Source organism: Wasmannia auropunctata, unplaced genomic scaffold (assembly GCF_000956235.1).
Source record: "Wasmannia auropunctata unplaced genomic scaffold, wasmannia.A_1.0 LD335986.1, whole genome shotgun sequence".
In the NCBI taxonomy this organism is placed as follows: domain Eukaryota; kingdom Metazoa; phylum Arthropoda; class Insecta; order Hymenoptera; family Formicidae; genus Wasmannia; species Wasmannia auropunctata.
In genome coordinates this window covers 505323-521612 of record NW_012026904.1, presented here as the reverse complement: position 1 = coordinate 521612, position 16290 = coordinate 505323, and the positions used below count along the sequence as shown (strand labels likewise).

Genomic DNA, 16290 nt, shown 5'->3' with positions numbered 1-16290 from the left:
CCAGACACCAACACGCGCAATCGTTAATCGATCGCTATGATTGCACAGGAAAAAAAGAGCTATCAAGCGGCCATTATCCGCGTTTTCTATTACCAAAGCCGGTTTCCCTTTTATCTATCGACATTTCATCCTTTTATCTCTTCATACGTGGCGAGACCAAAATTCTGACACTACTCATCTCAAATTAACTGCAATTAACTATCGCGCGTTGTTATTATATATTTTTTGCTGAATATGCAAGAATAGAGTTTTATATATATACATTATATATTCACACACATACATACATATATACACGCATTATATTACTCTATTTTTGTATATATATATATGTATATATATATATATATACCTAGGTATATAAATTCTTCAGATTCACGAAATAAAAATCAGCCAAGACAAGCCGCGCAAAATGATTATGACGTATATTACCAAATATAGTATATAAAAAGATGATAATCTTTAAAAAAAACTCGGCAATGCTTATGACACGTACTAAACTCGAAAAATAAGAAAGATAATCCCTAGCATAAGACTTTCCAAGTCTCGTCGGCAAAAATTAAGGATGAGAAGCTACTAGTATAGGTACCATCTGGTCTTGACGTCTCGTCAATGCACAGTAAGTGAGAAGGGGATAGGATAGGAAAAGGGATGGGTAGAAGCTTAACATTAGGTCTTCTCCGGCTCTGTTAGCAACGGCGATGCCAGAAAGAAGACGGAAATAGAGAGTGAGAAAGAGAGAGAGGAAGATCAACTGGCTTCTAAGTCAGGACATGCAGAGATTCTAGGAACGCACCAGCGAGATTTCCTACCTTTCCTTACAAGTGAAGCTGTCGTGTGATTTATATGAAAACGATTTCGCGTCTGACGGCACAGGTAATCGCACGATGATTGCCGCTTGTAATTGATTAGCGATTACCCGTGTCACTTAATCCCTCCATCTTCCCGCGAAAGTGATGGTCCGATTGTTGGCAACATTATCGATATCTCTCGGGCGATGCATCAATCAAAATCGAGACGAGAGTGCGGATGGACGATCCAAATAATGCTTCACTGATAAATCGTTTCCTCGTTTTCGAAAACAATGATTCGCGGTAATGCACTAGTTTCTACGTCATTTGTTACGATACCGTCGTCATAAACTTGCGTTATATTTTACGCAGTCTTATGTTTCATATAATCAAGTAAATAATGTATAATTTTATAACAATGGCAGTATTTCTAATTTTTTAAAATAATATTTGCAATAACATGCAATAGATTTTCACGGCATAAATAACTTAATAATGCATTAACGTCATCAAAATCATCTTTAAAAAACTTTTTAATTTTAAATAGTTCTAACATTCAGATATTTTTAAGAATTTGGGACATATATGTATCTTAGGAAATACAGTGTAATTTATCATTTGTAACTTATCGCATAATAAAAAAAAATTGGTATAAATTATTTCAAAACCTGCAGTTATTTCTAAAATATAACACCTACGAAAGAATCCACTGCGATCCGCAAACGACTTTAAAAACTGTTCCGTAAATACATTACACCGGCTTGTTCCTTTTGGAACATTTCCCGCGCGCATTTAGATGAAATACATCACACTTTCCATGATCGATGTGCATATATATGCCCGTAGTTATGCCGACGAACGGCGTTTCCTGGAAGCAATCTTCGTAGCCTGATTTTATATCGCGAGAAGTGCTCCAATACAGTTTCATGCAATCCCCGATACGTTCGACATTTTGAATCCATAGATGAACGCTGGCGCGATCGCGGCAACGTGTTACCGCGGAACAATGAAAGCGATTTACGGGCGCTATATCGCCGCAAGGTGCTGCAACGCGATAGAAGTATTGATATGGCAAGTGAAAAAGTATGAGCTGGCTTAGACATCTGCAATTTCGGGATCAAAGTGACGAGCATAGAAGCCCCTCGAGAGAGCTCCCGCTCTTATATGTGCGTGTTAAAAGGACTATCGACATACGATAGCCAATGCAAAGTTTTTGAAAGAAAAACCGATTATCGACATTTTAGGACGTTTCATTCGTTCTTGATATTCTTCTCAACGCATTATCCGATTTCAGATATATCTCTTCTCTGCAAACTTTTGTTACTTAAAATATTTTCGTTTTTTTTTCTTGACAACTGCACTTGCACTGTACGATCATCATTTTAATCACGAATATCAATGTCAATGAAAAATCGATGAAAAAAAATGCGTAAAAAGCCGAGCGAAATACATGTTTTATTTAATATTAATAATCATATTTTATCATAAAAGTTTTAATTATCGATCCATGGTATGATAAAGGAAAAGCACATATCTTTGCATAAAAATGAAAAATAACGAGCGAGGTAGCGCATTTTGTGCTGCGCTATCCCCTTAGAAGAAGTTCCCGACATTATCCCACTCATAATTTCGTAGGCAGCTTACACAAGCTTAACTCAACCCCTATCTCACCTCTGTCCACCCGCCAGCCGCCGCCACCCACGGTTCCTCCAGCACTTCCGAGCTTGCGAGCTCGCAAGCTGCCCCCTCATAAACTTAACATAAGGGTTAAGTCTTAGTAGTGCCCTCAGCTTTGCTCCTTTCCTTCCTTTTGTAGCCCATCCACCCCACGCTCCCTTACCTACATCAAAGGGTAAACTTTCAGCTTGTTATCTGAAACTGCTCAGACGCCCATGTGTAATTACCTCTTTGAATATTTTCTTTTTAAAGTCCGCCTGATTACGCGCCATCCCGAATCGTTTCGCGCTTCGCTTGCCAGGCGAAATTATCTTTCTAGTAAAAAAAAAGCATCTAGAATTAATTAAACTAGCACAATATTGTAATTAACTTTAATTCAATTTAGTTTATTTCACTATTTAGGCAATTGTATTTAGTCAAGAAATGCGAATTTTTTAGAGCATCTACGTGGATGTATAAAAAAATATCTTCCATTTATTCATTCAATTATAAGCTGAATTGAGAGAGTTCACGAGGTCATTGAGACAGCATCGCGAACGGAAACAGAAAGTCGCGATTATGCGCATTTAATTAACGTTAAAAGTAACGACCACTATAAATCCGTCTTGCAGTATTCCGTAGACAAAGAAGCGACCGGAAGGGCGCAAAGCTCGCACGTTTCTAAACCGAAAGTCGTGACACACAAGCCACTCAGCGAAATTGCCACGTGGCCGAGTTCCTCAACAAGGCGCGAAGAAACATGAGAATCCTCCAAAGGACTGCGTCATACCGCGAGAAGACTTTGATGCACGATCGCGGACCGCCAAAAGAACAAGGGTAAAGGTCAGAAGTGAAACATTATTTCTCTGCTGTCACAACAGAGGAGGATTTGCCGTTGGTATATGTATATATACATATATATTATTACGCGCTACACAATTGTGCAAAATTTCGTTCCAGCTAAACGAGATTTCAAATCCATTTATGTCCCTTGACACAATCGGGATGATATTTCAAACTGAACGTCTTTCTAACTCACTGTCAGTAATCGTAACTCTATCAAACTCGTATGATTTTAAATATGAAGATTTTAAATCTGAGTCTTAAAATTATTTGCTTAATCTACACAAAATCCATCGGTGAATACGCACGCGTGTAAAAAAAAAATTACACCTGTCAAAGCAGCAATTTCGACACGCGCGGCTTGAAAACAGCTTTTACAAATTTTAAATCCAATAAGGAAGCAGTATTAAAAACTCTGTATTGTGTGAGCGCGGTGGACGGGACGTTACGTTCATCATTGACTGTCAAGCGGTTTGTGCCGAGGGGATTTCATCGCCGCAATATTCCCGGGCGATCGTTAATTCGACAAATTATTCATCGTCGCGGAAATGAAACGCCGGGCCGAATCGACACAACTTCGCTAATAAGTTAACTAGCAATCGCTCAACCGCCTCTCGCGCCCGGTGAAGTTCTAATTGGATCACTTGTATCCGTCATCGTCGCCGACGAGCCCCGACGCCGCGCCGCGCCGGTGATCTTTGGCCCCGCCGCCGGCGCGGCGCGCGATCGGCAACGACATTTTGAGTGAATTTTCCGACTGAAGATGCGCGTCATACCCGCGCCAGCAGCCTGTTGTTTTCCCAGAGAGAAACGCCACATATATCTCCGCTCGCCCCGCGGGCTCACCACCCGTGCGCGCATTCACGTTGATATAATGCACGCCGCGCGCCCTCCGATGTAGAAAGGCAGCAGAAGAGACGGCTGCAGGCAGGGAGAACGCGGGCGCGGGGGAGGAGGGGGGTGGGCGCGGGTGGGTGGAGTGGAAGGAGGGACCATAGGTGAATCCCGCAAAATTGCAATTCCAGACGAAATGGAGTTCTGGTATTTTATCCGGCGTATGCACCTTGCGAATTCGAACGGGGAGCGCACGCGTGGTATGCGCGCTCGTCCGTCCATCACCCGCCCCTGGAAGGCCCGCGCGCATACCTATATGTATATACACATATATCCGGGAGAAGATTGTAAATAACGGCGCTCAGGTGTGACACGACGGTGACGCGTCGCCGTCCGACGCGTATAAACGTCTCGTTTTAGCGTCGCCGGAAAAGTCCCGCGCTTAAATTGGCAGTTAATATTTTATTCATCCCGCCTCCTCCTCGCGCGCGAAGCGCGAACTCGAAATGCTCGGCGGCATCATGTATGCTTTGTGCTTAAATATTAAGGATTTCGTACGGCGGATGTGCACGCAGATGCGTTTAGCAAAATTAGTATCTTTATTTACTCATTTGGACTGACTCGCGAGTACGTTTAGAAGGAAAAAATGCAATTAAAAATTACAACTAACTATAAAATAATTCTTAATCTTTAAACTTATCGCTATATTGGTCTCACAAACCGCTATTGAAACTTTACTTGTCAATAATTTTCTTTGTCATCATTTAAATATATTTTATTTCTATTGTATACGAGATTTGTCATCATTTAAATATATTTTATTTCTATTGTATACGAGATTTTTTTTGTTAATCCTCACATTAAAACATATTTTTCCTTTTCCCCATCAACAAATATTCAGAAAACATACATTTTTATTATAATTAACTTATAAAATTAGCGGGAGCATAATAGCGGTCTGTCAGACCGGCATTGTGGTTAGTGTGATTTTTTTCAGACGTGGTGGTTTAAAGGTTAAAAGGCTGACGTAACGTGCAATAAATACATGCATGCACTTCTATCGATTTATTATAGCTTAATAACCACTTTAAAAATTAATTTTGCTCGTTTATATGCTCAAATACGTCCGATATTGTTAGTTATATACATATTCGATATTTACGTTAAATTTCTTTATAATACATATACGCATATACGCGCACTGACACGAAACTTATAAACGTAACCTATAGGTCATATATAGGTAGATCATACGCCTTCAAATACGCCCATATCCTCCTCGTTTGGACCCTCGAGGCTTTGCCATAGCTGCAGGGATCGTAATTGCTCGAGGAGGGATTCGCTACACCCTCTCGTGGTAAGGGGCTCTATCCCGCGCAATGGGCTAAACGTAACCATGATTTACGACTTTGTGGTCGATAAGGACCGCTATGAATGCGAGAACATTGGCGGTATAATGTTTTCCAGGCTGATGGTACTTCACTACGGAAAACCATTTATCGCCCTTGTATCTACAAGATTCTGTACAAGAACATATAAGAGCTTACAGGTGACAAAATGTTCTCTTGGGGAATCAAACAACAATTAAACCCCGAAACATTATCAAATACAATTAATATGTTAATTATGTTAATACCAATTAAAATCGATAGACATAAGTGAACTTATAAGATAATTAATTGCTAACGCGTGCAATTCAAATCTGAATTCATTTTGTACTATCATTGAAAATCGCCATGATATCAAATTTTTCAATAATTCACGATTTAGAAACTTGAACTGAGGAAACATCAGTATATAGAATTTATCGAGAGAGCGAAGTTGCTTCACTGGCATAAGATATTACAAAAACAATATTGTATGTACACATACATATTTCAATATTGTATTTTCACACATGCATCCGAGCGAGCTCAGTATATGTTGGAGCCTTGTTACACGCTTTATTTCACGGCGGGTAAGACCGCAAAAAAAGTCTTCTCCAGCTCGTAAGTGGCAATTTGCATAAACAGGCCGAAGTGTACTCCCGTTCGTTCCCGCGAACTATGAGATTTGTCATCCCCCATAACTCGCGCTGACTTTCCAACGCGCCGCGATAATGCTACATTACTGACGCGGCCGGAATTCGGGGGGTAATTCTGGGACGTATGCGCTTCGTCTTGCTAGGCGTATCCGCGCGAGAATACATTCGCGATGCACTTCTGAAGATGGGAATTTGACGCGTTTTAGATGCGTAGAGTGTGATGGATGGTCGTTTACGGGTATTTTCCTCTGAAGGACGATTAAGAAGTGCTTAGAGGCTCAGAAGTGCAAGTGAGAACTGTAACTACAGTCGAAGTACCAAGTCGAAATTACGGACGGATATTTATTCCGACTTGCGAAAACTGAAAAGAACAGACAAAGTTGTTGATACAAGAGATGCGAAGAAAATCTCTTTTTTCATTATTTTCTCACATTCTAACATTCCCGTTTCTAACATTTATTATGTTGCAATATTTGTGTCGCTTGCTTTGTCAGTTTCATATAATTCCCGTTCAAGAGATGATTAATTAAAGCAGCTTTAAGTTTCGGTACGGTCGTATATAAGCAACAGTCACGCAGCCGCCAAGAATTGTGGGGAATTAATCTCGCAATTTTTATGAACGTCTCACAGAAATCGATGGAAGCAGAACGGAAGTTAATAAGGCGCGAACGATACGGTCGAGAGAAGACAGAGCACTGTGGTTTATTTGGGTCGTTGACGAATGCCATATACGTGACTTTCTATTATCCCTCGTATACTCTCTGTCACCCTCTTGTGCAACTACCAATCCCGGCACTTTAACTGCCTAAACTGCGGAAACTACAGCGAATACTACGTCCTAACATAACAGATGCATCTCTTAGCCGATTAAATAGCTCGAGTTCGCCAAGGTGATTCTGAGAACATTGCAGTAGCTTACGTCAATTCCATATAAAAATAATAATTATTATTTCTCAACATTTTGATTCTTTTAAGATTACTGCTTGAGCAATCATATATGTCGTTATGAGATATTAAATCAGCGTATATGCAATAATTATATCTCCTCTATTTTAATTTTCAGAAACATTCAAAATGCAAGAACAAAGTATGAGGAACGGTCTGCGACAATCGCTTTCTGGGATAAAGGAAATAATATCGGAACGAGTTATCTCAGAAGTGGCTCGGAGAGCGTTTAAAGGATTGGGTCTCAGAGCAATAATTGAATCTCTCCGCTCGTTCTCGTATCTGGCAGGGTATCATGAGATCGGGAGGACGATGAGATAAGAATCGCTATGTCAGTAGGAAAGGAAAATGAGGGGGTGCGCACCGACGTATCTGCCAACCGGCACCGCCCTTCGTTCAAATACGACCGCGCGACCAGTTAAGAATATTTTATCGTGGAATATTCGCGCGCAAAGATCGGTAGACGGTCCCACACTCCTGCAGGAATTCTCCTGACATAGCAGATTTTGCAAGGGTCCGACCGTGCCGACTGCGTGAGCATTTTTCTTTCTTATCTTTCGGCTTCCCTTTGCCGCTGTACCTCCGCTGCGACAGACACGTGCCAAGTGAAATGAAGGAAATAAAAATTCGAAACGATTCGCGGAAGATTAATCTTAAACATCGAGACAATAGGATTTAGTGAGAAACGGAAGATGTGAAGCATCGATAATGTGATTCATGAAGATGTAATATGTATTAGAGAGGAAAGAGAGATATACATGTAACGATCAAATATCTTTTTATGACTAACGACATAGTGGAGAAAAAATCATAAGAATCATTCGTAAATAGTATTATAAAGGTTTCAATTTTAGTTCATACAACAACTAACAAGTATTTCAAGCACCATAGAATGGAGAAACAGGTCAAACAGAACAATCGTAAGAGTGCATTCATTAGCGCGCCGGCGCGGCCAATTATTTTCATACAGTTCATTGGAAATTAAACTATAATCTTTTATCTGGTGTGACTTTACTTAAGTATACTTCTATTAAATAATCGTGTGCCTACATAAATTCATATTTAAATAACACTAATAAAAATATTGTTTTAATCTACCTTGTCTGCTCTCTAAATCTAAATCAGTGGAAAAGTCACTGATTGAGTCAGTAAGGCCTTGCATCGCTAATGAATAAGTGAAACACAGAGCCGAATCCGCTGTGCAATTAGCGAGAACAGCAAAGTCCATTGATTTGTCAACGACTATATAGTGATTCCACTTATTTATTAGTGATTTCCGAGAGACAATGAAGTTGAATTTCACTGATTACCAGTGACATACTTGGGACTGATGCATTCAATGAATGTAAATTGATAATCAGTGACTATCCACTGATTCAGATTTAGAGAATGTGTTAAATTTTCAAAATCTAAACTTAAGTCACGAGAGCCGTGTAAAGTACAAAAACTTTTTCTCACACATACATACGTATACGTGCGTACACACTTGTTACTACGGAACATCTAGAAATACAAAAGATTGGATAAAACTTGGACAAGAGGCAAGACATCAATGTCCCGCATTACTAGCCTTACGACTACTACCGGTTTCAGAAGCGAGCCGCGATCTATACTCGGCCATCGATCTTGCTCTAATAGATGAGCAAGGACGGAAAGTCGATTTGTTCGGTCGAGTAGCGGCGTGTTTTATTTGTCGCGGTGAGACGTCGTCGGGCCGGGGAAATGTAGAGTTATTACATCCCGACGGAGGAAGAGGACCGTTTTCAGGCCAGGCGACGAAGACCGGACGAAAAATGGAGTGGAGCGGAAGCAGCGACTGACGAATGCGATTCGCCGCGAAAAGCGACACACTCGTTTTCGGAGAAGTTATATTACTAACTACAGCTCCTCCAGAGAGGCCGTCGCCTCGGCCTATCCTATCCCTCATACACTGCACGGGAATCGATGTTTGATCTGCATATCGTCGCGCGAAACGAACGAGAAATTACGAAGACAGCGGATAAGCAAACGTCGTTCTGGGAGTTTAGCAGTGTAAGTAGAAAACTGCAATCTGCAAGTGTATATATACACAGCGTGCATTAAAAATTCAATGCTGCATTGCGAAGCAAAGTCGTGACGGAAAGATATCAATAAAGTATTGCATAATGCACAAGAAGCGCTGCATTCTTGAAAGATGTAATTTATCTAACTTCTGGCATCATGCTATCAACACGTATATATGAAGCGCCAGAGCGCGCACCCATTGAATTTATTTTACTTTTCATGATTCACTATTTTGCCATTTTTTTCTGTATTTCTATTTCGCGAAATATTGCGGTTCAAGGTAAAGATAGCTCCGTTCCTGAAGCTTCACATTTATCATCTCTTATTTTCGTTTGCTATTTTTCTGTCGTCCGTATAGTGTATGAAATATACGTGCTATTATTTGTTGAATTATTTGTTCTATACGTCTATAGGTATTTATTTTTAATATTTTCAATATTTTTTTTTCTTTCTTCTTTTCTCTCTGATGTTTTTTTTATATATTTTAATTATCTAATTTTTTATTGTCTGGTCTCATTTACGAAAATGTTATAATTTCTTCTATAAAATAGAGAAATTATATACATACGTGTTGTTATATATTGTCATTCCGCAACGATTATTATGTTCTGAAGCTATCTATACTAAGAACATATTGTACTTTATTACTAGTGTATGTGAGTATTGTGTGCATGTGTTGATATTATAGTAGAATAAGCTATATACAAAATTATGAGGTCACTCAACGAATAAGTCATTTTTTACCATTTTTTACAAGCTTGGCAAAATTCTGCGCAGACATATTTCAGCGAGACTCTTAAATTTATGAACGGTTAACGTACAAAAAAGTCGAGATAGTTAACTTCTCTACAAAACTTGAGATTTAAACATTAATTTTTAATAAAACTGTCAGAAAGTAGGTATCCGTGTTAAAGAAATAAAGCTTTTAAAATTTCTTGTTGAAATATTTAAACGTTATTAATATTTAATCCTGAACATCACAGGCAGATTTTCAAATGGATCCAGAGGAGAACTTAAATCAAATTATTGAAACCGATGAAATAAAAGCAGTCGTCCGTATTTTCAATGTACACAAGATAGATAAAATCCAGAAGCGCGGTGAGTAATATTTAGCGTTGATTTTGCATGAATACGGACCAATGTTTTTCTATCGATTCGACCGTTTAAATCTTTATGGGGACACTCTGACCGATGGTTCATAAAAATTCATTTGCTCACCATACACGTGATCGCAGAATAAATCACGAAGAAACATCGTGTACCAAACCCACCGCGAAATCCACAGGGTATTATCAAATCAGAGAGTTCTTTCTCGGTCTTCCCTTTTTCACTCAGCAGGCTTAAGAGAATTTAGGAGGCGGGTGCCTTTCCCCTGTGCGAACGCGAGACTATATATTACGATGTGCCGTAATCGAACGCGTTGTTTTCCTTCTCTCTCTCTCTCTCTCTCTCTCTCTCTCTCTCTCTCTCTCTCTCTCTCTCAAATGTTTTCCCAGATGTATTCGCACAACATTGTTTCGAGCAAATCGAGATATCTTGAGAATTATACGTTTATACTTTATATGGACAAAACGCACAACTCGGCAGTACGTATTTAAGATCTATGCAAAACGTGAATTTGCAATTTCATATGTAACGAAAATTTCAAACACAAATCGACATGTCTCTTAGCTACAAATTTAAGTGACAAAGAAACGATTTGGCTTCTCTTTAGTATTTACGACGAAGTTTTGATTGTTACATCGAAGTGACACATCGACAAGACAAAAACAATTTCAACTTTTCCAAGAGCAACACGTGCGTGCAAGCTCCGATTTGTACTGCGCCCCGTATGTATGGGGAAACGTCTCTTCGACCAGATCCATTTACCCACTATACCGTCCTCAACGAGCACGCATTGTACTCTCTCGTATTCTGTGTTCGTACCCTTTTAGTGAATACGCCATTTTATCCAGATGTATGTGTGCGGATCCATGATCGCCTACGCGTTCGCGTGTGTTCGTTCGCGGGGGATGAGAAAAAGGAAGAGCGAGAGAGAGAGGCGCACACGGCGACAGTGCTAACCAGTGTTCAGGGCGGAACGTGGCCATTGGCGGTCGGTGCAACGGGGAGATGAGGGTGGTTTGGGTCGAAAGGACGTGCCTGCTCCTCCACCTTTTTCTACCTCCGGCTTTATTTTTCTCCGTTTCGCCGCGACACTGTCTTTGTCCTCCAGCGGAGCTTCCTCCCGGCGGACTAAAGGGGAAATGCGGAAATGTGCCGAGACTTTAACTTCATTATTCTGGAACGCTTTAATTTCGGTCGACCGTCTCGCGCTAAAAGGGGGAAGAGGAAACAAGAGATATCGAGAGCAAAACGGCTAAAATAATGCTGATATGCAGCGACAGTTGTAAGAGAGTGCGGGCGAGATATGTAATGTTATCGAAATTCTGAAACGTATACCTAGCTTAAATAATAAAAATTCTTTAACGAGAATGAATAAAAATACAATTAATTTTATGTTGAAGATACTTAAAGATATCACGAATATAAAACAAATTGTAGATAGAAGATTGTAAAAATGGATGAACACTTTCATTTACAAGAGCAAACGTATATCCTCTACGTGATGACATTTTATAAAATATGCAACGCTTGTCCAGTGAATTCGACGGAGCTTTTCGCTGCTCCGTAAAACTGTCAAATCGTTCAAACATTTATTCGAGCCAAATTTTTCAACATGCATCATAAATGCAATGGAATGCGTCTGCTACCGTTTTTGCATACAAATATACATTTGTCATAACAATAAGAAAAACACCAACAATATCAATAACAAGTTGCAATAATTATAATAATAATAATGCCAACGACAGCAAGCAGTCCGTCCAGTGGAAAATATTTCTTGAACAATGGCCTTCGCTGTAGACAAGCTATATAAAGCTCGTAACGGTAAAAGCTACGAGACTTGATAGACCGGATACAGTCGAGGCTAACACGAGTTATCTGTGTTCGCCTAAAAGGCAATATACGTAACAGTGAAGACATGCATTCTTTATTGACACTCGTTCCGATTATCTTGTTTGCACGCGGAGATTGAGAAAATATTGAACCGTAGATTGCGTACTCCATCCTCTTAATGATAGTCGTATAGCTTGGAGAATCACGTACGCTGCAGCAACTACTTTGTATTAATATCTAAAAGTGTTCGCTCGAGTAATACAAATGTGTCGCTTCGTCTAACTAAATTGCGGAACGATTTCGCGCAGCGTGTAATTCTCTTGAACACAACGAAATTATTTACCATCACTTCAAGAATTTACCCGATATCTCTCTATATCGCGCACATATATGTGATATGAAATTATACGTGGAAATATGTTCGTCTGATGCATGCGTTCGTTCGTGTTTGTATTTGAAATAGAATGATTGCGTTACGCGCGGCGTACAGTGCATTTCTATAATCGCTCAAATAATTTACATCAACCGCGAACTAAAGAAATATTATCCAAATATTATAAATTAAACGCAACGATTGAGGCTTGCATTAATCGCGCCAGAGTTCTCGCTGGTGGGATGGGGCCTTGGTCCGACCGAATATTCCGGAATATTTGCACGTCTTGCTTTACTGTTTACTCGCCTTACTTTGCGACCTGCTTCGCACGTTTGCGCGTTTCTCATCGCGCGAACGAGCGCATTCCAAAGTACACTTCATTGTTATCGCCGCGCTTTCGTTTGCTCTTCGCCGTACTTGCTCTGTATTAGCGCTTTGCATCTCATGCTTATTCCAGATATTTACCGTCAATATTACGGCGGCGTATAATTGCATAAAAGAATGAAGAGGCGTCAATGATCCTTGGTAAATAATTGCGCTACTCGACTGTCACAACATTTTACCCACAAAGAAAACCTGACGCTTTCAACGTTTCCACTCATACAATATTACCAGAGATGTCTAGATAGAGACATATAAAATATTTTTAAATATAATATTTGTATTAAGTAAAGCGAAAATTAATATTTATAATATATCAACGATAATACTTTTTGTACATAATTATATCGTAAAAGATACAAAAATTGTATTTTAATTTAATCAAATAATTAAGAACAAAAGCTATGGGAATTTAGCGCAGTAAGTGGTGCGCAAATTAATAAAAATATAACATTGTAAAATCTTTCGTTCGAATTTTTAAATTATATATTTGATTTAATTAAAGATTTTACAATGTAATATTTTTATTAATTTGCACAACACTTACCAAACTCCCACAGTCTTTGTTCTTAATTATTTGATTGGATTTATTCGGAAGTTTTAATGTATTGATTTATAATCGTTTGTGTTTTAAGTCTTTGAGGAAGAGTATATTGTGTGTAACTATAAGATCTTTGCTCGGACTTAGAATGTTGTTACACAAAAATTCTTCTATCTCTCACAATTTCACAAAGTTTATGTCGATTTTCGTTTAAAAAACTCAATAAATATTATATTTCTTAAACTACATTAATAGTGATTATATGATATTTGACGCCTAAAAAGAAATGACTTTGCCGTCTGCAGGCATTTGAATATATATAGGGGATTGCCATTGACGCTAGGTAGGTACCACAAAAGGCATCATGGATCGTAGAAACGTCATGCATTCCGTTTGGCCAGCTTACTGCTCCAAAGGCTCGTTTCGCACACGAGGTGCACAGTGACCCTTTGGTCTCCAACCGTCTTCTGCTTGATGTATTCCCGAGGGAATCGATTAATACGCGCGATTGCGGATGCAACGAGCCGCTTCCAAGACCCCGCATGCCGTAATGGTCAAACGACAGGATTTCCACACCCTTTCAGCTTTGGGCACACTTGTATTATTTGTAGACGTGAAATTATCGAAAGAGGAACGGATATAGGAATATAATGAGATAATATATACGTACGATGATACAGCCGTGAATATAAAGAACCCTCAATTTATTGCATTTTCTTGGAAAATAGTCCGATAATAAAAGCTAAAGAAGAATTAATCAAAATATTAAAATGGTTAATAAAAATAAATATTACTTTTTTTTAAATTGCTTTTTAATTTATTTTTCGTTAAATATCGAACGTTTTACTGTAAATTGCGGGAGCGCTTTATACTTATAACCGAGCCTGCCAAAACCGAGACTGCTGAAACGTAATATACATATTATTATTATATTATTACCCATTTTATTGTTGAGAATACGGCTGCAGTCGATGTTTCTTCTGGCGTACAAATATTAATTAACGAGCAGAATAACTACGTTAAACCTTATTAATTTGAGATAATTATACGTATTCTCTTAAATGACATCGACTATTAAAACCATTAGTGCATTCGGCAGCGTAATAGGTAACGAGACACTGGGTACATCATGGATAAATCATTAATTGGCGCAATTACGGGCACAGTTACCGGGATACTGATTCATTTCTAGTCAAGAGTAAGTCTCCTTATCCTGCGGACATCACAACACAGTACGAGGCAATCGTGTCTCACGTGCAATAGAAGTTATTACGTTGCTTCTACCGTGCAATTGCAACTCCGAAGACGCCAACATCTCTGTAACTCGAACTAATACCTCCTACGACTTCAAGCGGAAATTGTGAGCAGCGCGAGCTACCGTCGGCTGTGCGTTCATTACCGCTTGTACGAAAATCTAATCTCGCGATCGTGAATCTAATTCACGAATAAAACATTTCCGCAGTTTACAAAGCTATTTCGTGCCTAAACAACAGCCAATACAATTATTTTCAATTACCTCAGTGTAAAAAGTCGGGAATGAGAAAATGAAAAATGAAATATCATTAAAAAGTCTAAAAAAATGTTAGAAAGTTAAATGATTAGGTTAGATTAGTTAAATATTAGAAGTTAAATGATAAATTTAATTTTTTGTAAAAATTGAAAATTATTGTCTAAGTATGTTTCTAATTTTTCGTTTTAACATGAATATAATGAGCCATTGAAGAGAACGTGCGGTTTTGCGGTCAAGTATGTTTGCGGCTGTAATATCCTACGTTATTCTGCGAAATATATGTGCGATATGGGCATATGAGACTGTATAATCTTAAGCGTTTGTACATGCAACAGGATTCCAAATGATCAGCATTGTACTATTCAGTTTAAATAACGTAATTGCTGATCTAAATCATATAAATCTGTAAAAATCAAACTCCAATGCCACCCATTTGTTAATTACGTTACGCCGGTATAATAACACAAATGAGTAAAAAAAAATGAATTGACGCAAAAAATTTCAATATTCGGTTTACATAAAGAATATTTGAATAAAATCGTCCAACAATACACTTTGCAAACAGATTTTACGGACTGCCGATTAATTCAATCCAATACGGTTTGCTGGCGTACGGCAAAAAAAAACACATAGCCTTCGTAATCAAGCGCGACAGGTTATTTCGGTCTGGGCACATAAGCTATGGATCCATCGGTCGCATCTCGTTCGTATGCAATGACCGGTGCAAACAATCTACCGCTTACGGATGACTATCACGTAAACATGTCGAGCGGGGCACAATGAATTTGAACTATCGCCGACGCAAAAGTCTGCTTTGATACTACAACTCGCTTCTATCACGTCCCGTAAGCTTCCGCGCGAGCTCCATGAGAATGAGACGCGAATGTCTCTCGCGCGACTGCTCCTGCGTGGATTATCACGATTACACCGTTCAACAGAATTTATACCGCGATATTGAATTTGCCCATTAACGTCACGAGAATCCTTTACGGCAATAAAATATATGTATTTTATCGTGAAAGACGGCACCGCATAAAATACCCTGAATATATATTCTGTACTTCCTTACTGTCAATTTTACGTAGACTAATAAAAGTTGTGTCGCTTCCACGAATAATATATACCAACACTTGGCACTTAAATATAATTAACACATATATGGATGTCCAAATTATTGAACATTAACTCCAACACGAATTGTGCACTAGAAGTTTCGTAAACTCGCCATGGAACTCAATTTGTGTTTCATGAAGCAATGAGAAATCGCTAAATAAACGTATTCCCGAAGAAAACGATTAATCCGAGCAATCACCAGTATAGCTCACCACTTTCAATACCTTTGCTGCAACTGCTTTCGTCCCATTCTGCGATTTCCCGAATACAGAAGAACATCCCCCCCCCCCCTCTCTC

General features: G+C 39.0%; 1 protein-coding gene and 2 long non-coding RNA genes across 4 annotated transcripts in view; 2 read left to right on the top strand and 1 right to left on the bottom strand.

Moving 5' to 3' along the window:
- Positions 1 to 16290, bottom strand: part of LOC105454336 (uncoordinated protein 58) — a 211738-nt gene that overhangs the window by 156779 nt on the left and 38669 nt on the right. The window lies entirely within an intron of this gene.
- LOC105454338 lies at positions 5132 to 6075 on the top strand. Its single transcript, XR_974983.1, has 3 exons — positions 5132 to 5258; positions 5357 to 5673; positions 5895 to 6075. It is a non-coding gene; the product is annotated as an uncharacterized LOC105454338 (long non-coding RNA).
- Positions 6361 to 8169, top strand: LOC105454339. Of its 2 annotated transcripts, none has more exons than XR_974985.1 (3): positions 6361 to 6437; positions 6778 to 7037; positions 7211 to 8169. It is a non-coding gene; the product is annotated as an uncharacterized LOC105454339 (long non-coding RNA). The 2 variants fall into 2 exon arrangements; XR_974984.1 differs by having other exon boundaries at positions 6382 to 6694.